This window comes from Ascaphus truei (assembly GCF_040206685.1).
Source record: "Ascaphus truei isolate aAscTru1 chromosome 13 unlocalized genomic scaffold, aAscTru1.hap1 SUPER_13_unloc_7, whole genome shotgun sequence".
Lineage (NCBI taxonomy): Eukaryota > Metazoa > Chordata > Amphibia > Anura > Ascaphidae > Ascaphus > Ascaphus truei.
This window is the reverse complement of record NW_027453851.1, coordinates 22519-45036: the sequence shown is the minus strand read 5'-3', so window position 1 is coordinate 45036 and position 22518 is coordinate 22519.

Here is a 22518-nt window from a genome sequence, read left to right as displayed (position 1 = left end):
GATTTAAACAAACAGGGCCCAAAATCTACTGTTGGGATTGTTTTTTGGAGCCCCAGATTTGGTCTTTGGACTTGTTTTTGTCATCGTTTATAGACTGCTTGTTCACTGGATTGATTGTACTTAATATGTCATACCAAAATATTACACAACATATGAATTTATAGTCACAAATACATTTTGCGAGAGTGTACGCAACAGCTCTACTCTGGGGGCCATGATGTTCACTTTTAAATGTCACATCTTCTTTAATATACACTAATGCAACATAGAGCGCTCCCAGGTGGTATCGAATTGGTCTAACTGCATCAATACGAGGCTCCCAACATGTTTCACAGACTCTCTTTAGTGTTAAATTGGGTAAGGATTTTAAAAGAATGATTTATCTGTTGGTGGACCTGGGGAAGAAATTATACAACGGTTGAATTAAGCCCAAAAATTAAATGGCACCTATATTGGGTTTGGCAGTGTTGTTAACCACTAGGTTCAAATAATGAGAACTACATGGTACATAAAACGCACGTGGGTTCATGTTCAACATGTCTTTGAACTCCATTATGCTTTCCCCGCATATTTGCAGCATTGTCATAGCTTTGGCCCTGCATATTTTCTACATTTATATTGAGATCCAATAGTTCCTTTATTATCCAATCACTTAAGATGATGTCATTTCTGCCAAAAAATAAAATGGAAGCCATCACATGGTACATCCACCAATTAGATTGGTGGATATATCATTTGTCAGTCAAATGTGATGTCACAGGCCTTATATAAGGTCTGTCATGTCTTATTTGACCCTAAGAAGCCGTCTGATTAACATCTCCCGGACCTGTGAAGAAGAAAAAACTACTCACCCGGGCCCACTCTTCCAGCAACTGAGGATCATGGACCTACCCTCCCCATGGCTTTCTTTCACCCCCCCTCCCCATGTCTCTTTCATCCCCCCATGTCTCTCTATCGCCTCCCTCCCCATGTCTCTTTCACCCCTCTCCCCATGTCTCTTTTTCACGCCCCACCCCATGGCTCTCTTTCACCCCCCTCTCTATGTCTCTTGCACCCCCTCCCCGTGTTTCTCTATCATCCCCCCCCTCCAAATGTCTCTCTATCACCCCCCCTCTAAATGTCTCTCGATCACCTCCCCATGTCTCTTTCACCCTCCCCTCCCAATGTCTCTTCACCCCTGCTCCCATGTCTCTTCACCCCTGCTCCCCATGTCTCTTTACCCCTGTTCCCATGTCTCTTCACCGCCGCTCCCCATGACTCTTTCACCCACTCCCCATGTCTCTTTCACCCACTCCCCATGTCTCTTTCACCCACTCCCCATGTCTCTTTCACCCCTCCCCATGTCTCTCTTTTAAACCCATTCCCATGTCTCTATATCACCCCCTACCTATGTCTCTCTTTCACCCTCCTCCCCTCGCCATGTCTCTTTCACCCCCCTCCCCTCACCATGTCTCTCCTTCACCCCCCTCCCCTCGCCATGACTCTCACCCCTCCACCTTCCTTCCACATGTCATAAACTCACACACACACTCACACTTAACAATTCTTGGTATATCTATAGAGGGTATTACTGTGCATCTGTATTATTTTTTAGTATAATGCTACTAGTAGTAGTACTTTTTTTTAAACAACTCTGAATTAAAATTTTAATGTATCATAATGTAACAATCATTTTTTGTTTCTATAGCAACCATTTACAAAGTCACATCCCCTTCCTATTTTGAAACAGGCTCTGGCAACCCCCCCCCCCTTTTTTTGAACACTGCCCTCTCCCTAGCTGTGCAAAACTCAATTGTATCCAGTGACTGCCTGGTCACATGATCACCCCAGAGAACTTTGCATTTTTGGTCCTCTTCTGCTGCACTGGCAACCATTTAGTCAACCCCCGAGCCGAATCTTCACCGATCAATCGCAACTTAGCTAATTACTTATCAATGTGTGGATTGTATTGATGCACATATCAAAGGGATTTTTTTTTTTTAAACGACAGCTTGGACTGCTGCTTTAAAGGTGGGCAGAGTAAGTTTGGAAACGGGGAGGAGTCACAGACCTCCAAACAATTTAAATCTGCGCACACAAACCCATGTAAACTCAACCCCAGACCCACCTCACATATATATTTGTCTTAAGGAGTGCTACTGGGTATGTGACATTGTACAGTATAAACACAAGGAAGAGAAGCCCAATGCAACATGATCCTCCGCCGACTTAAATTTAACATGTCAAAAACAGAACTCCTTATATTTCATGCCAAACCTGGCCCTACTACCACCTTCCACATTACTGTTGGAAGAACTACTATACATGCAGTAGCCCAAGCACGCTGCCCTGGGGGTCACAGACTCCTCTCTCACATTCAAAAGGTAGCTAAACCTGTCGTTTTTTCTTCCGCAAGATACGCCCTTCCACTGTTGCTCGACAGCTAAAACTCTGACACAGACCCTCATTCTCTACCATCTCAAATACTGCAACCTTCTGCTGTCCGGTCTTACTGCCTCTCACCTGTCTCCCCTACAATCTATCCTAAACGCTGCTGCCAGAATCACTCTACTCTTTCCTAAATCTGTCTCAGCGTCTCCCCTGCTGAAATCCCTCTCCTGGCTTCCTATCAAATCCCGTATCTCACACTCAATTCTCCTCCTCACTTTTAAAGCTTTACACTCTTCTGCCCCTCCTTACAGCTCAGCTCTAATTTCTCGCTATGCACCATCCCGACTCTTGCGATCCGCCCAATGATGTCTTCTATCTACCCCTTTTGTATCTAAAGCCCTCTCTCGCCTTAAACCTTTCTCACTGACTGCCCTCGCCTCTGGAGTGCCCTTCCCATCAATACCCGACTAGCACCTTCTCTATCCACCTTTAAGACCCACATTCTAACACATCTGCTTAAAGAAGCATGTGAGTAGCTCCGAGGCTGATACTATAGACCGCATACAAAAAGCTTGGCCCATTGCAGACGCACTTACCAGAACGCCGTCCTACTGTCTCTGTATGTTCTACCTACCAATTAGATTGTAAGCTCTTCAGAGCAGGGACTCCTTTTCCTAAATGTTACTTTTATGTCTGAAGCACTTATTCCCATGATCTGTTATTTGTATTATTTATATGATTGTCACGTGTATTACTGCGGTGAAGCGCTTTCTACATAAATGGCGCTATATAAATAAAGACATACAGTACATACATACATACAACATACAACATGACAAAGCATATAGTTAAATATTTATCTGTTTCTCTCTCATAAGTGGGGTCCGACTTACTTATCTCTCTCTCTCTCTCTCTCTCTCTCTCTCTCTCTCTCTCTCTCTCTCTCTCTCTCTCGTATCATCAAGAGGGTAATCTAAAGTTAATTTGCAGAATTTCAATAACCCTTGGCATTTGTAAATAGTTTCTTTAGTAAATAAAGAGTTCAATTGAAAATAGATACATTTTATTGAAGAGTTTTAAATATATTCTTAGTAAAATATGTTACAAACTGACTTATAAATATAAATCTTATTTACAGATAGTCACAGAGCTTGGCATCAGTTACAGATTAGTCAGGGTTTTTTTTTGTTTTTTTAGGGCTTAAGTATCTCATGGGGGAAATAAGTCTGGATGGTGGGTATCCGTAACGTTTAGAGATGTTATGATCCTTCTGCCTCTGAACAAAGCACTGTAGCCTCCCCTTGGAGGTATGTTGACAGGCTTACTCCCTCTCCAGTTGTGATTTCCTTTTCATAGCCTCTCTCTCCTCTCTCTGTTCTGGTGGAATAGGTATGGAAACCTCAAGCTCTTGGAGAGGCTGTTGACAGAAGGATGGAGTGAAGTTGTCCACTCTGCTGGGTACATTGATAGGAAGCTGCAGGTTAGAAAGCTGGTGCTTCTGGTTGAAAGGAGCTTGAATGGGGATAGTGGTTTGGCTGACCTTTTTAATGCATGTCACTGCAGCTTTCCGTTCTATGGATATCACTGGGAAGTGTTTGGGATTCTCTATAACTGAAGCTTTGTTTTCCCCACGTTGTTTGATTTCACTAGTTTTAATGCCAGGAGCTGGAATGGGGATAGTGGTTTGGCTCACCTTTTCAATGCATCTTACTGCAGCTTCCTGTTCTATGGATATCACTGGGAAGTGTTTGGGATTCTCTATAACTGAAGCTTTGTTTTCCCCATGTTGTTTGATTTCACTGGTTTTAATGTCAGGTCTTGTGTACTCATGTATTTTAAATAGCCTAGGCCTGGCATTAATACCGACACCTTTAATTCCAGAAATACTGTCCTGTTTTTTGGCCATGAACCTTTTAATCGCATCAGTAAGAGACCACTGAACATGAGAAGCAGAAGTCTGGCTTTGGCGTCCTTGCATTGGTCCAAGCTTATTTCCAAGTGTAATGGATTCTGCGGGTGCCCCTGGACCTGTGGGACCTGCTTTTTTACCCAATGGGTGAAATACTTGAACAGAGTTAATCATTTGGAGGCTGAGGTTGCTGTGATGGGCTTTCACCTTTCCTTGTTCAGAAGGTTCCAATGACTTCTTGCCCTTCCCAAGAACTTCTGAATTCACTCCAGGCTGATTAGCACTTTTTCTTTTGAGAGCTTTGGGGTTATTATCAGTACCACAAGCCAGCGCTTGCTCAAAACTGAAAACGCTGGTCTGGTTCTTTGTTTTCTTCACTAGCTGCTTAATATTGCTGTTCTGTTTACATTTGATCCCCATCTCTTGAGGTGTCTTCCGCTCAGGACTATGAGTAACTGCAGGAGACTTTGCATCTTTACATTTGATCCCCATCTCCTGAGGTGTCTTCCGCTCAGGACTATGAGTAACAGCAGGTGTTTTTGCATATTTACGTTTGATCCCGATCTCCTGAGGTGTCTTCCGCTCAGGACAATGAGTAACTGCAGGAGTCTTTGCATTTTTAAGTTTGATCCCCATCTCCTGAGGTGTCTTCCGCTCAGGACTATGAGTAACTGCAGGAGTTTTTGCATATTTACGTTTGATCCCCATCTCCTGAGGTGTCTTCCGCTCAGGACTATGAGTAACTGCAGGAGTCTTTGCATCTTTACGTTTGATCCCGATCTCCTGAGTTTTCTTCAGTTTAGGATTAATATGAGTAACAGCAGGTGTCTTTGCATCCATTGAACCTTCACGGCTTTGCTGCATCTTTTCAGATACCTTATTGGAAATGTGGGCACCTGAGAGACAAACACGTTTCATCTTTTTTAACAGAACAGCCTCGTCACCAGATTGTGGGCCATGGGGTGACTTCCCTGGTATAGGAGCAGAAGAATGATTTACTGGCTTTGACATTGGTTTTACCTTCTTTTGCAGTGCAGTTTGAGGGACTTGATCCTTTGCAGCTGAATAAAGGATCTTTTTCTTCTTTGTTTCCACTTTGGAGCACTTTGGTACCCCCTCAGACTTTGACGGACACTCAGTCTTCACTGAACTCAGCACGTTATTACGAATCTTCTGAGCCATATGTGAGGGGGCCTTCACCTCTGAAGATCTCTTCTCCATATCTTTTAACCCACCCCTTTTCCACACTGGCACATATAACTCTTTGTTGCTTTGCACAGCAATATGTAACTTTGAGAGGTGGCTCAGCTTCCGAGCTGGTTGAGTTGGGTACATTAGAGGTGGTTCACTTTTTTCATTAGCAGCAAGCTGAACAGCTCCTTGTGTAATTAAACTGGCCTGGGAAATATGTTGGGCTCCAAGCGAGGTCTGACACACTGTAACAAAATCAAAAAGGAGAAATAATCAATTATCATAAATACCAACACATTGTACATAATAACACAAAGGAAGAAAAGCAAACACATGCTTAATCCCTTCAGTATTGGCGAGGACTACATACTGTAGAGTTCTATATATTTGTAACACTACAGTGGCGAATGACCGTAATTAAAGATCTTTATAACAGGTAATGGTATCGGTCAAGGAGAAGATTTTGAACAATGATTAGTAAAGATTCTCCATATCTCACCTTGTAAGGTCTGCATTCCTCTAAGGGGTATGAATGGTGGCTGCTGAAGTTGTGCATACTGGGTGGCCATTATACAAGGCCCTATTGTAGCACGTCTTTCCAAATGTGTGTTGGGACGGAAAGTAACAGGCTGCGTTGTGGCTTCTCCCCTAACCTGTCCTGCAAATCCTGTGTATCCTCCTGTAGCAGTGTGGTAGAATCCTCCGTTCATGTCCGATACACGAGGGTAAGCGCGTGTTGCCTGTGGGATCTGCTGTAGATACATTGGTGTTCCTGCAGACCCTTGTTGCAAAATCATGCCTTGGGCCCCATGTCTGTAGACTTCTGTATTCCTCCCTACTGGGTGGAAGCTGTTGCTCCATGAAGGGTAAGCAGTGGTGACTGCAGGAGCACTGCAGGTCGGTGGAGGGTTCACAGCAGAGGAATTTAAAAACTGATCTGTAAGGAAGAAAGGTAAAAGTGAAGGGCCAGAAAAGCACAATCAAGGCACATTTCTTTAACACACGGGGACTCAACTCCAGTCATCAAACCCCCCACAATAGGTCAACTTTTCAGGATATTCCAGCTTTAGCACAGGTGGCCCAATCACTCAATCAGCCTCTGATTGAGTCACCTGTGCTGAAGCAGGGACTGATTGAGCAAGCTGTGCTGAAGCAGGGACGGATTGAGCCACCTCCGCTGAAGCTGGGATATCCTGAAAGCCTGACTTTGGGGGGTTAGGACTGCTTTAACAGACCTGCTAAAAGATATTCTTGATATCAAATACATATGAAATACATAGAGATGCTCACTTGGCTTGGTATTTTTATTTTGCCTTTAAAATATTTGGGGTTTTGGTTCTGGTTTTGAATAAAGTTTTTGGTGGTCTTTGTTTTGTTATGAATAGCAAGCACTAACAGGGATAATGGCTTGCTGGGAAAACACATTTATTTGATTATCAATGTTACATACCACTACTCAGATCAATAGTGGTCAGAAGTTTCAATATTTAAATACATTTTTAAGCAAGCTCCATGATTGCCTTCTATAGCATTGCTATGTATTGAAACACCAGAGCACCCGTACATTTTAGCTCAATATATGGGGTTTAATCTATAAATATATATATAGATATATATTTATACATATACATATACATATATGATGTGTTGGGATGTAACACAGACAGAAAACTATTTCTAGGTAGTTTTCAACACAAAGTGGCAACTGGCATATAAAACTTGTGCAGTCCATCACCTGCTTTCATGTCCACCTATGAACACAATGACAAATATGTGGGTATTCTGCTGGAGGCAGTGTGTCAGAGCACAGCCATAAATGATCAGGAAAGCAGCTTGTGGTTAAAAGATATTCTTTATTCGGACATCATGGTGCAGTCAGGAAAATGGAGGGAGCTCTTACGCGTTTCACGCCTCGTTGGCGCTTCGTCAGAGAGTGAAAAAGTAATGCTGGGACCCCCTTGATATAGTGCCTCTCATTGCGTTTCAAATTGCTCACAGCCGCGGCTCGATTGGCCGGAAGTGACGACACCGGAAGTCAGGAACCGGATGTGACGCGACGGGCTCCATGCCTGGATGGTTTGTTTACAAGCTATGCTTGTAGTCATGGAGATCGCAGCGTCATCACTCCGTAGCAATGGGGAAATCTTAATTACAAACGGGACCCAGCATTATCACCCCACCATACAAAAAACATACATAATCAAAGGTGGTGGTTAAAAACAACATCTAAAGCATATAAACTATGCATAAACTGAAGGACTCTTTGTAAACAATTTGATATTATCCATAATGTATGGTCGCACTCATGTTTGTAAACGTTTTTGAGTGTCTGGTGACTATGTAAATAGTTTATAATGATAAGATTTGAATCATTGATACGGGTAATATAGTTTATATTGCGATCATACATGATGGATTAATATACCAATAAGAATCTATTGTGCCAATTCTTGCATGAAAGTATACATTTGGAACAGTTGCACAGATTTATTCGAGGTAATTTAAGAAAGACTGATGACTATATCTAAGCAATGTGTGAAGCATATGTTATACATCTCGTTATAATTACATTCTATTATTTATATTTTTAAGGAGATAAAGACAATATGAGAAAGGCAATGTATATACATCTTGATATTTTAAATAGTCTTGTGATGTATTGTAAATATATGCATTATTTTTGATGTGCATAACGTTAGGTACAACAGGTTAGTTCTTCTTTCAACATAGATGTATGGAGAAAATAATGAACATACATTTCACAAGAAGTGCTTAAGTTCCCAATCTGTATTTATACCCCCGGGTGCCAAAGACCCGAGGGTATAAATCCAGAACATTTCTCTCTGGTTCAGTACATTCTCCCTATTACCTCCTCTTGTGTGTCTAGGAATGTGTTCTAATGCACTGAATGAGAAAGTGTCACTGGAGCCTTTTGGACAATGTGAGAAATGTTTAGACACTGGTAGGTTAGGATCTTCCTTTTTTATTGATCTTAGGTGTTCTGAAATTCTCACTTTTAGAGGTCTGATCGTCCTCCCAATATAGGTCATACCACAAGCACAATTAAGTTTGTATATAACATAATTGGTAGAACATGTCATAAATTGTTTTAGTTTGTATTTCTGACACGTATATTTATTAGTAACTGAACTTAGTGGTGTGGCATATCTACAGTATGTACATTTGCCGCATTTATGGAAGCCTTTTGGGAGTCTATCTCGGGATGTCTTGTGTCCTGCAGTGTATAAACTAGGAGATAGATGATATCCTATGGTTTTTGCCTTTTTATATACAAATTTTGGTAGATTATTTGTGACCGATTTCAGCCCTCTATCTAGTTCTAATACCCTCCAGTGTTTTTCTATGATGCTTCTAATCTTACTAGCCTGGTTGCTATAGGTGGTGATAAAGAGCGGGGTCTCAGATTCAGGTTCTGTGATCTTTGTTTTTATTGTTTTTTTCCTCTGTTTTGTATTTTTCAACAATTCTGAACGATTTAGTTGCAGTGCATGCATAAATGCAGACTGTATATCTGTTTCTTGATATCCTCTGTTCCTGAACCTCTCGTTCAGTATCTCCGACTGTTGTATGAAGGCTTCTTCAGTAGAACAAAGCCTTCTCAGTCGGAGATATTGACCTTTGGGTATGCCTCGTAATAGAGGTCTCGGATGGCTGCTGTTTGCCCTTAGTAGAGAGTTGCGGGCATTTGTTTTACGAAATAAATTCGTTTGAATTGTACAGTTCACATCTATGGATAATCTTATATCCAAAAAGTCTATATGATTAATGTTTACTGATGATGTGAATTTTAAATTGAAAGTATTGTCATTCAGATAGTCAATAAAAGCTCCCAGTGTGTCGTGGTCCCCCTCCCATATCAGGATAAGGTCGTCTATATAACGACGGTAAAAGATAATGTGCTTACGAAAAGGATTAGTGTCACCGAAAATGTGTTTATTTTCCCAGAAGCCCATAAAGAGGTTTGCATAGGAAGGTGCAAAGGAAGTACCCATGGCAGTGCCCTGTTTTTGAAGATAGAAGTGCTGGTCAAAAAGAAAGTAATTGTGCTGTAATAAAAATATTATGCAATCCAAAAGAAAAGTGATTTGTGGAGTGTGTAAATTTGATAAATTAAGGAAATGAGTGACAGCTAGGATGCCAAGATTGTGACTAATAATGGTGTATAGTGATGATACATCTAGTGTGACCCATGTATAATTGTGACACCAAGTGATCTCTTGTAACAAATTTAGTAAATGTGTTGAATCTCTGATATAGGACGGGAGAACCACTACTAGGGGTTGGAGATAAATATCCACGTACCTAGATACACCATCTCCCAAAGATCCAATGCTAGAAATTATTGGTCTGCCTGGTGGATTCTCCAGGGACTTGTGGATCTTTGGGAGATGGTGAAAAATAGGTACTGTGGGAAATCGGTTGAATAGATATTGAGATTCTTGTATTGACAATACCCGCAACTCCCTACCAAGGTCAATCAGTGTTTGTAGCTCTCCAAGATATGATGATGTGGGGTCTTTGTCCAACCTACAATAAGAGTTACTGTCACTTAGTTGTCTAATTGATTCTTTGTAGTAATTGTCTTTGGACATCACTACTACGGCTCCGCCCTTGTCAGCGTTTTTTATAATTAACGTGTTGTTATGTTTAAGCTGAAAGAGGGTGTTCCGTTCTGCTGTAGTCAAATTGTCAGGTTTTTTGTTGGAAAAAGTGTATCCCCTTGCTAAAGTCTGCAGGTCACGCTCTACTAGTTTTTCAAAGGTCTCTAAGTAAGGTCCCTTATTGTATGTTGGACAAAAGGTCGATCTATTTTTTAGCCCTGAATGTTTTGTATGTGTGAGGAATGTGGTAAAGTCATCTATTTCTATTTCTTCTTGTTCTGCTAGCAACTCGTTAAGATCTTGAACCCTAGTGAGCTCATTGAAGTCAAAGGAATGCATGCTCGTCGCACCCACCCGTGGCTCCCGAGGAGAGGCCTCGGGAACCCGAGGCGGGGACGAGGGGCATGCAGTCTCTGATCTATTGTTGAACCATTTCTTCAGTAATAATTTCCTAATAAATCTTTGAACATCAATTACAGTGGTAAACAAGTCAAAGTTGTCATTCGGCGCGAAATTTAACCCTTTGTTTAGTAAATCAATCTCATCTGGAATGAGGACTGTCCCAGAGATGTTTATAACATTATTCTCATTTAGATTCAAATGTCCATCTTTCTTTTCTTTTCTTTCTGACTTTTTTCTTTTGGCCGAGCGCCTTGTTCTCTTGAACAGTTTTTTGGAGCCTTCGATTGATATGAAGTGGAGGACTCATATCTCCTGGTATACGAGGTAGATGGTCTAGAGTCCTGATCGCTATTCGCATGTGTATACCTCTCTGTGTCTGTGTCATTAGAAAAGGAAACAGATGAAGGACGTCCTTCGTTGTCTGAGATATCAGACATACTGGAGTTGTCAGCTTTGTTTTTCAGGATGGACTTATTAGGTGTAGATTTGTTAAAGTTGTCTCTATCTCTCTGTGGGTGTCTTTTTTGATTTTTGTTTTTATATGCATTTCTATATTGGTTGGGCTTTTGCCACATATAGACTTGATTGTGTATATAGTCCATTTTGTCTCGTTCATACTTTTTTTGTTTTTGTGTCATTAAATCCTGTTCCATTGATTTGATATGTTTACTCAGTTTCTCATCACATGTATTATATTCCTCAAAGTTTTGTAAATTATTCAAATTCTTTTGAAGGTCTGTAACTGTCTTTGATGTGGATTTCTTCTCCTCTACCTTGTGTTCTATTATCAGGTCAATTAGTTTGAATGAGCATTCATCTAGGAGTTTAATCCATTTTAGCTCAAATTCTTTTGTGGGGAACCCAAAAGATGGTGTTTTGGTAATACGTAATCCCCGTGGTAGTCTATTCATTGACCGATAATTCTCTAATGTCGTTATATCCCACCATAGTCGTATGTCTATTGATAGGGCTTTCTCGAATCTATTAAAGAACATTGGTAGGTCAATGTCATCATCATCATCAGTTGGTAATGTCAGTCCTTCAAAAACCTGTGCTGCTTGTTTACTGCGTCTAGAATTGTCTGTGCAAATGTGTGCATACGACATGGACTTGGATTGGCTATTGTCAGAGTCTTCAGATAAAACATCCATAATCAGTTGCTGTCACCATATGTCAAATGTAAAAAATGTATATATTTCTTGATAGAAGATAAGCTGAAATCCTTATTCCAATAATTGATAAGATCATCCAGTCATGAGCTACTATTAGGTTTGTTTATACAGCAGTAGAAGAACAGAGTTCATCAATAGTGCTCTAAATGACTATGGATAATGAAGATAACAATGTCTATACAAATATTCTTGATAGAAGATGTCTTGATGCAGGCTAATAATGTACAGGTGAGTATTGGGTATATAGGTGAGTGCTGTGTAAAGGACATGTATATTGAAGTCCTAGAGGTGTTGTGAATGAAGAGTGTTAAGCTCCATCACATCACTCCTAATGAGGACAATGTCACACACGCTTGAACCACCCTAGTGTATACCTCCAAAATAGAATAAAGGATAAACTCACATGAAAAAAGCCTGGTTTCTTCTTGTTGGTGGCGTGCATCCGGAAAAGTGGTAGATAGGTGGGTATTCTGCTGGAGGCAGTGTGTCAGAGCACAGCCATAAATGATCAGGAAAGCAGCTTGTGGTTAAAAGATATTCTTTATTCGGACATCATGGTGCAGTCAGGAAAATACCCTCGGGTCTTTGGCACCCGGGGGTATAAATACAGATTGGGAACTTAAGCACTTCTTGTGAAATGTATGTTCATTATTTTCTCCATACATCTATGTTGAAAGAAGAACTAACCTGTTGTACCTAACGTTATGCACATCAAAAATAATGCATATATTTACAATACATCACAAGACTATTTAAAATATCAAGATGTATATACATTGCCTTTCTCATATTGTCTTTATCTCCTTAAAAATATAAATAATAGAATGTAATTATAACGAGATGTATAACATATGCTTCACACATTGCTTAGATATAGTCATCAGTCTTTCTTAAATTACCTCGAATAAATCTGTGCAACTGTTCCAAATGTATACTTTCATGCAAGAATTGGCACAATAGATTCTTATTGGTATATTAATCCATCATGTATGATCGCAATATAAACTATATTACCCGTATCAATGATTCAAATCTTATCATTATAAACTATTTACATAGTCACCAGACACTCAAAAACGTTTACAAACATGAGTGCGACCATACATTATGGATAATATCAAATTGTTTACAAAGAGTCCTTCAGTTTATGCATAGTTTATATGCTTTAGATGTTGTTTTTAACCACCACCTTTGATTATGTATGTTTTTTGTATGGTGGGGTGATAATGCTGGGTCCCGTTTGTAATTAAGATTTCCCCATTGCTACGGAGTGATGACGCTGCGATCTCCATGACTACAAGCATAGCTTGTAAACAAACCATCCAGGCATGGAGCCCGTCGCGTCACATCCGGTTCCTGACTTCCGGTGTCGTCACTTCCGGCCAATCGAGCCGCGGCTGTGAGCAATTTGAAACGCAATGAGAGGCACTATATCAAGGGGGTCCCAGCATTACTTTTTCACTCTCTGACGAAGCGCCAACGAGGCGTGAAACGCGTAAGAGCTCCCTCCATTTTCCTGACTGCACCATGATGTCCGAATAAAGAATATCTTTTAACCACAAGCTGCTTTCCTGATCATTTATGGCTGTGCTCTGACACACTGCCTCCAGCAGAATACCCACCTATCTACCACTTTTCCGGATGCACGCCACCAACAAGAAGAAACCAGGCTTTTTTCATGTGAGTTTATCCTTTATTCTATTTTGGAGGTATACACTAGGGTGGTTCAAGCGTGTGTGACATTGTCCTCATTAGGAGTGATGTGATGGAGCTTAACACTCTTCATTCACAACACCTCTAGGACTTCAATATACATGTCCTTTACACAGCGCTCACCTATATACCCAATACTCACCTGTACATTATTAGCCTGCATCAAGACATCTTCTATCAAGAATATTTGTATAGACATTGTTATCTTCATTATCCATAGTCATTTAGAGCACTATTGATGAACTCTGTTCTTCTACTACAATGACAAATATAGATGTACCATAGCTTTCGGAACTGGATCTTTAAAAATAAAAATAAAAACATAAAAATTGCCTGTTCCTACTGTAGTATTTTGTGGTAATATTATGGTGTGGTATTCTGAGACGTCTGGTATATTGAGGTATCTGGAGGAGCACTCAGGTCAGCTATATCTGTAAATCAAGTGGCAGATTCTGCCCTCGTTTTGTGGCTTTGTCTTTTTTGGGGCCTTTGTATTACTGTAGAGTAGTGGTTTCCAACCTTTTTTTGGTTAAGGAACCATATGTGAAATTCTGAGGGACCCCAACCCTCTCTAACAACGAGTCTAAGATGAGATGCATTGTAATATACCCCAACCCTATCTAATAGTGCGTCTGAGATCAGATGAAGTGTGAGGAACCCCAATCCTCTCTAATAGCGCTTCTGAGATCAGATGCATTGTAAGGAGCCCCAACCCTCTCTAATAGCGCGTCTGAGATCAGATGCATTGTAAGGAACCCCAACCCTCTCCAATAGCGCGTTTGAGATAAGATGCATTGTACTGTAAATTCTTCTGTATTAAGTACAATTTTAAAATGACCTAAAAATTACAGCGAACCCTTTAGGGATGCCCGGGGAATCCTAGGGTTCCTAGGATCCGTGGTTGAAAAACACTGCTGTAGACAATAATTTAAGGATATGGCTGAAAGTAGTCGAACATTACACCCCACGGTGTAGAATTGGTCCAATAGTTATTGACCTAAACTTAGGGCAAGGAAAAAGCATGCCTTATACATAACTAATCCTACTGTATACACTAAGGTTCCTGTGTCTTTTTTTACTATCCCATAGATCCCATAGACGTTTGCCGCTTTGACTTTTATGTATACAGTACATGTGTTCTTTTCTATACATTACTGTTCAAATCATTTAAGATTTTGAATTACAAGCCAGATATAAAAGTAAATACAATAAAACAAATATGTGTGTATGTATCTATAATAAATCAGTTTTGACATTTATAAAAAAAAATATTATCCAATTAAGGCCAGGTACCTAACCCCCCTGGGTGTTGTCTACCTCCGTCCCTCCCCCCCGCCCCCCACCCCATCCGTCTTCTTTCTCCCATCCATTGATAGGAGTCATGTTATCTGTTCTGTACCCCATAAAACATTGTGAAAGTAAACAGTTCAGAAATATAGATATTATCCATTTCTTTTTGGGTATGTAAAGGTCACGTTGCTTCCTACCTGCCATGATACAGAGTTAAGGTGGAGATAATTAGTCTCTCTGTACAGCGCCACTCTTTTCCTATCTCTGAGATGTCCACAAAACTAACGGTTTCCTTCGGGAACTAATTCAAGTCACGCACAAACAAGTTTACATTTGTGTATTTATCTCAGTCTCTAAGGCGATTCCATGATGTCATTACAGAACACTGCTGCTGGCATCTCCTAGGAGGCTCAATGATACTGTCTCGTGATGTCATAATAGAGAAATCAGCTACAGTTGACATTTAATTTCAAGTGGTTGAGAAGTGGTTAACTTGAGTAGCAGTCATAAAAATCACAGCTACTGTGATACATTGTATTACATACATTGGGTGACACAAGTACACATATGGACAGTGCCACTGACAGCAGTGGGATCAACATACTGTATCACTGGGTTCAAATGCATTGACTTCATGGCAAGATAAAGTATCACAGATTATAATGAGATGTATCACAGTCTGCGTCTCTGCCCCAGCATGCACCTTGGGGAGAGTCAGTAGGAGGAGTTGGGGAGGAGTTACATGGCACACAGATTATAATGAGATGTATCACAGTCTGCGTCTCTGCCCCAGCTTGCACCTTGGGGAGAGTCAGTAGAAGGAGTTGGGGGGAGTTACATGGTGCACAGATTATAATCAGATGTACACTGGCGACACACTTTATTCGAGCTCGGCTAGTCCCACGAATTCGGGTATACCCGAGTGTATTGAGGTTTGTGACTGTTTTCTGCCCGAGTGCATTGGGTTATTTTCCAAGCAGGGATTGAAGCATTTTATTCCCGCTGGCTGCAATACTGCACAGTATATATATATATATACTGCATTACAATTCATGAATTTATGCCATCTGGTAGACACGCGAAGCATTGCAGCCTATTAAATCCTAATCATTATCATTTAACAGATCAGCCGCCCGTCAGCCAGGCATGAACCCAGGCTGGGAAGGCAAACGCAACGGGGCTTGTCAGAGGTGAGGAGCGGCGCATTCCAGGTATCTGCCAGGTACATACTGGGTATTTGCTCGAATAAAGTGTGTCGGTGCAGTATCACATTCTGCGTCTCTGCCCCAATTTGCACCTTGGGGAGAGTGAGTAGGATGAGTTGGGGGCAGTTACATGGTGCACAGATTAAAATGAGATGCGTCACAAGTTGCATTTCTCTGATACTTTTTTTTAACCTTTTATTTGCCCAAAACAATCCTCCATATCTGAAGTGCCATAAGTCTAACATACCGCGTCAGAAGTAAGAAACTGTTCTTACAGTATATATGCTGCGGCTCTGCTCCAAAAAATAGAGCCATGCGTCTAAACACAACTACTCTATGTTGCTGCATAGACCTTTTATGTCTAATTCCAGCACTGGGGAAGTGTTCAACTCCATTCAAGGGCAGTCTAAACTAAACTACTACTTTGGTACAGCACTGCACTTTGCTTTAATGCTTCAGACATACACATTATGGGCTTTGAATGGGTCCCCCTGCTTATTTGTGGGGGGATAGAGATGAGTCTTTTACAATGAGAGTGCTACTGGATCTATGTTCTATATACAGTGACACCTCGCAGCCTTAATTACAATTTATTTTGGGATGTTTTTTGTCAGTACACTAAAACCTCCTCTTGGATAGACACAGGGGGATATTCTAGTAGCTGGGAGTTGTGCAAAAGCGTGCAGAAAGAGCCTTATCCGATTGGATTTCTAGAACAGCGGTGCGCAAACTGGGGGGCGCGACCCCCACACGGGGCGCAAGACTGCCGTCTGGGGGGCGTGGGGTTTACAGAGGCCCCGCGCGCTTCCCGAAGGCACTTAAATTAAGTGCCGGGGGAGCTGCAGGGCCTCTGTAAACCTTCACTTACCTAGGCTCCGGCGGCTTCCTTCCTGCGTCGCCATGGCAACGCGGCATCAAAATGACGCTGTGAGGTCATGTGACGTCACGTTACTAGGGCAACGTGACGTCATGACGCCGGAGCGCAGGTGAATGGGGGTTCTGCTTTAGATATTGTGAAGCGGGGGCATCCAGACACTGATTAAGGGGTGCAGGAAACTAGTCATTCACACCTGGCTTTTATTTCTAGATCGACATTTACACAGACACACACACACACACACACGTAACAAGGGCTAATTGTAGTATAATGTAATACAATAAATATATTTGTCATTTAAATGGATTTTATTCATATGTTTTATTTTAAAGCGGGGTTGGGGGCGGGGTTGGGGGCGGGGTTGGGGGCGGGACTAGGGGCGGGGTTGGGGGCGGGACTAGGTGGCGAGTAGATTTTTTGGTTGGGCGAGTAGATTTTTGGGTGATTTGTCGAACACTGTATATATTTATATAGATATTAGTATGTACCATTGACTTTTATACACCAAGTGCAATCCATTTCTGTGCGCTAAACAGTATTTTGGGGCTGGGCGCAGATGGAGAAATTTGAACTTAGTACACGAGTGCAATTGAAGTTTGACATGCGCCGAAACCCTCCACCCCTCCCCCCGCTCAGTTTGCGATGCTTAGTATATTGGCCTCAGTAGGTCTCTCCCTTCCACTTCAAAGTAACGTATTGACAACCAAAGGGGACCTGCTACAGTAGTTTTTGGTGATTTCATCAGTCCCACTTGGCAAATAGTATATTGGAGATTCAAAAAAAGAGAAAGCGCTCGTTAAAGTAACACATTCTTTGATATTTTTAATCGAAAACAATGATATTCTTCCAGTGTATTAGTCAAGCACCTTACAGTTCACAAATACACACTAGAGAGGGTTGGGGTTCCTTACAATGCATTGATCAAATACATTGTAAGGAGCCCCAACCCTCTCTAACAGCGCGTCTGAAATCTGCATTGTAAGGAATCCCAACTTTCTCTAATAGCGCGTCTGAGATCAAATGCATTCAAAGGAGCCCAACCCTCTCTAATAGCGCGTCTGAGATCAGATGCATTGTAAGGAACCCCAACCCTCTCTAATTGTGACCCTTGCACTCACCACGAACAAGGCGGACCCCCGGTACTGAGGTGGGAAAGTAGAAACTGCGCACCCACAGCAGTGGAGGCACGCCTGGATTGTCAGCGTAGCCGGGTCGGGGTTGGAGAGAGAGGGTAGTCCAGATACTTGCCGCGGTCATGGGGAGGAGCCAGTAATGGTAGATGTCCGTTGTGCCGAGGTCGAGGGTTGGAGCTGGTGGGTTAAAAGAATGTCCTATATCCGTGGTCAGGGATGGAGAGATGCAGGTAGTCGAGGGCAAGCTGGGGTCGTTATACAGAGAGCGTCCAAGAGTCTAGCCGTGTCGGTACACATGAGGTCAAACTGAAAGCAAGAGAGGCAAGGCGCAAGGCAAAGCAGGAATGTAGGAACACAAGGCTACTATGGTCTATGCTCAGCAATGTGTAACTGAGCAAGCAGAGATTAAATAGGAGGACTGGAGCAATGAAAGTGAGAGGCGGAACGGAGGTGTGGCCCCGCGGGAGCTGTGATTGGACGCAGAGCGCAGGAGACAGGTGGGCATTGTTACGGGTGTTGTGTCGCAGCTGGGGAGTGGTGCACGATCGTCCCGTGAGCGCGCCGCGCGTGAGTGACACGTGACACGAACGGGGGGTGGGACCAAGCTCCATAGAGATGTTTGAAAACCTCTGTGTGCGCGCGCTTTTGTTGCCGGTCATTTGATTAGATGAGTTATTAAAAGCAAATTGTGTAGTTACTGTACACTCTCTCCAGTTCATTTATTTTTTCGTTCCGGTTGTGCATCACACATTTTTCACTTTGTACTATCTCCCTAGCGAACAACACACCAAAAGGTGCCCTGCAGCAACCCACAGGAGCAGGATTGAACTGATGCACCCTTTGGTTTCATAATCTCCTTTGGTGTCATCCAAAATGGCCTGGCGAAGAGTTTTTCCGTAGAGTCGCTTGTAATGAACTTTGTTATTATTGAGGATAGAGTCTATGATATTGGCCGACTAGCAAGTCTACAGTTATTGATTTAAAAAGTTAACTAGGTGCCATTCCATGTGAACATTTACAGCTGATTTGTGATAGCTCAATAACAGAGCAGAACCAGCTAGGCGCCATCTTTTCTACATGTATATACTGTAAACCCCTAGACTGATCATTTACACCATTTATAAGTGGAGTTGGTAAGGATACCTCTCTATTTATGAGACAAAGGCTTGGACATTACTGTAGTGTTTTTGATTTAAACAAACAGGGCCCAAAATCTACTGTTGGGATTGTTTTTTGGAGCCCCAGATTTGGTCTTTGGACTTGTTTTTGTCATAGTTTATAGACTGCTTGTTCACTGGATTGATTGTACTTAATATGTCATACCAAAATATTACACAACATATGAATTTATAGTCACAAATACATTTTGCGAGAGTGTACGCAACAGCTCTACTCTGGGGGCCATGATGTTCACTTTTAAATGTCACATCTTCTTTAATATACACTAATGCAACATAGAGCGCTCCCAGGTGGTATCGAATTGGTCTAACTGCATCAATACGAGGCTCCCAACATGTTTCACAGACTCTCTTTAGTGTTAAATTGGGTAAGGATTTTAAAAGAATGATTTATCTGTTGGTGGACCTGGGGAAGAAATTATACAACGGTTGAATTAAGCCCAAAAATTAAATGGCACCTATATTGGGTTTGGCAGTGTTGTTAACCACTAGGTTCAAATAATGAGAACTACATGGTACATAAAACGCACGTGGGTTCATGTTCAACATGTCTTTGAACTCCATTATGCTTTCCCCGCATATTTGCAGCATTGTCATAGCTTTGGCCCTGCATATTTTCTACATTTATATTGAGATCCAATAGTTCCTTTATTATCCAATCACTTAAGATGATGTCATTTCTGCCAAAAAATAAAATGGAAGCCATCACATGGTACATCCACCAATTAGATTGGTGGATATATCATTTGTCAGTCAAATGTGATGTCACAGGCCTTATATAAGGTCTGTCATGTCTTATTTGACCCTAAGAAGCCGTCTGATCAACATCTCCCGGACCTGTGAAGAAGAAAAACAACTCACCCGGGCCCACTCTTCCAGCAACTGAGGATCATGGACCCACCCTCCCCATGGCTTTCTTTCACCCCCCCTCCCCATGTCTCTTTCATCCCCCCATGTCTCTCTATCGCCTCCCTCCCCATGTCTCTTTCACCCCTCTCCCCATGTCTCTTTTTCACGCCCCACCCCATGGCTCTCTTGCACCCCCTCCCCGTGTTTCTCTATCATCCCCCCCCTCCAAATGTCTCTCTATCACCCCCCCTCTAAATGTCATGGACCCACCCTCCCCATCGCTTTCTTTCACCCCCCCTCCCCATGTCTCTTTCATCCCCCCATGTCTCTCTATCGCCTCCCTCCCCATGTCTCTTTCACCCCTCTCCCCATGTCTCTTTTTCACGCCCCACCCCATGGCTCTCTTGCACCCCCTCCCCGTGTTTCTCTATCATCCCCCCCCTCCAAATGTCTCTCTATCACCCCCCCTCTAAATGTCATGGACCCACCCTCCCCATCGCTTTCTTTCACCCCCCCTCCCCATGTCTCTTTCATCCCCCCATGTCTCTCTATCGCCTCCCTCCCCATGTCTCTTTCACCCCTCTCCCCATGTCTCTTTTTCACGCCCCACCCCATGGCTCTCTTTCACCCCCCTCTCTATGTCTCTTGCACCCCCTCCCCGTGTTTCTCTATCATCCCCCCCCTCCAAATGTCTCTCTATCACCCCCCCTCTAAATGTCTCTCGATCACCTCCCCATGTCTCTTTCACCCTCCCCTCCCAATGTCTCTTCACCCCTGCTCCCATGTCTCTTCACCCCTGCTCCCCATGTCTCTTTACCCCTGTTCCCATGTCTCTTCACCGCCGCTCCCCATGACTCTTTCACCCACTCCCCATGTCTCTTTCACCCACTCCCCATGTCTCTTTCACCCCTCCCCATGTCTCTCTTTTAAACCCATTCCCATGTCTCTATATCACCCCCTACCTATGTCTCTCTTTCACCCTCCTCCCCTCGCCATGTCTCTTTCACCCCCCTCCCCTCACCATGTCTCTCCTTCACCCCCCTCCCCTCGCCATGACTCTCACCCCTCCACCTTCCTTCCACATTTCATAAACTCACACACACACTCACACTTAACAATTCTTGGTATATCTATAGAGGGTATTACTGTGCATCTGTATTATTTTTTAGTATAATGCTACTAGTAGTAGTACTTTTTTTTAAACAACTCTGAATTAAAATTTTAATGTATCATAATGTAACAATCATTTTTTGTTTCTATAGCAACCATTTACAAAGTCACATCCCCTTCCTATATTGAAACAAGCTCTGGCAACCCCCCCCCCCTTTTTTTGAACACTGCCCTCTCCCTAGCTGTGCAAAACTCAATTGTATCCAGTGACTGCCTGGTCACATGATCACCCCAGAGAACTTTGCATTTTTGGTCCTCTTCTGCTGCACTGGCAACCATTTAGTCAACCCCCGAGCCGAATCTTCACCGATCAATCGCAACTTAGCTAATTACTTATCAATGTGTGGATTGTATTGATGTACATATCAAAGGGATTTTTTTTTTTTAAACGACAGCTTGGACTGCTGCTTTAAAGGTGGGCAGAGTAAGTTTGGAAACGGGGAGGAGTCACAGACCTCCAAACAATTTAAATCTGCGCACACAAACCCATGTAAACTCAACCCCAGACCCACCTCACCATATATATTTGTCTTAAGGAGTGCTACTGGGTATGTGACATTGTACAGTATAAACACAAGGAAGAGAAGCCCAATGCAACATGATCCTCCGCCGACTTAAATTTAACATGTCAAAAACAGAACTCCTTATATTTCATGCCAAACCTGGCCCTACTACCACCTTCCACATTACTGTTGGAAGAACTACTATACATGCAGTAGCCCAAGCACGCTGCCCTGGGGGTCACAGACTCCTCTCTCACATTCAAAAGGTAGCTAAACCTGTCGTTTTTTCTTCCGCAAGATACGCCCTTCCACTGTTGCTCGACAGCTAAAACTCTGACACAGACCCTCATTCTCTACCATCTCAAATACTGGAACCTTCTGCTGTCCGGTCTTACTGCCTCTCACCTGTCTCCCCTACAATCTATCCTAAACGCTGCTGCCAGAATCACTCTACTCTTTCCTAAATCTGTCTCAGCGTCTCCCCTGCTGAAATCCCTCTCCTGGCTTCCTATCAAATCCCGTATCTCACACTCAATTCTCCTCCTCACTTTTAAAGCTTTACACTCTTCTGCCCCTCCTTACAGCTCAGCTCTAATTTCTCGCTATGCACCATCCCGACTCTTGCGATCCGCCCAATGATGTCTTCTATCTACCCCTTTTGTATCTAAAGCCCTCTCTCGCCTTAAACCTTTCTCACTGACTGCCCTCACCTCTGGAGTGCCCTTCCCATCAATACCCGACTAGCACCTTCTCTATCCACCTTTAAGACCCACATTCTAACACATCTGCTTAAAGAAGCATGTGAGTAGCTCCGAGGCTGATACTATAGACCGCATACAAAAAGCTTGGCCCATTGCAGACGCACTTACCAGAACGCCGTCCTACTGTCTCTGTATGTTCTACCTACCAATTAGATTGTAAGCTCTTCAGAGCA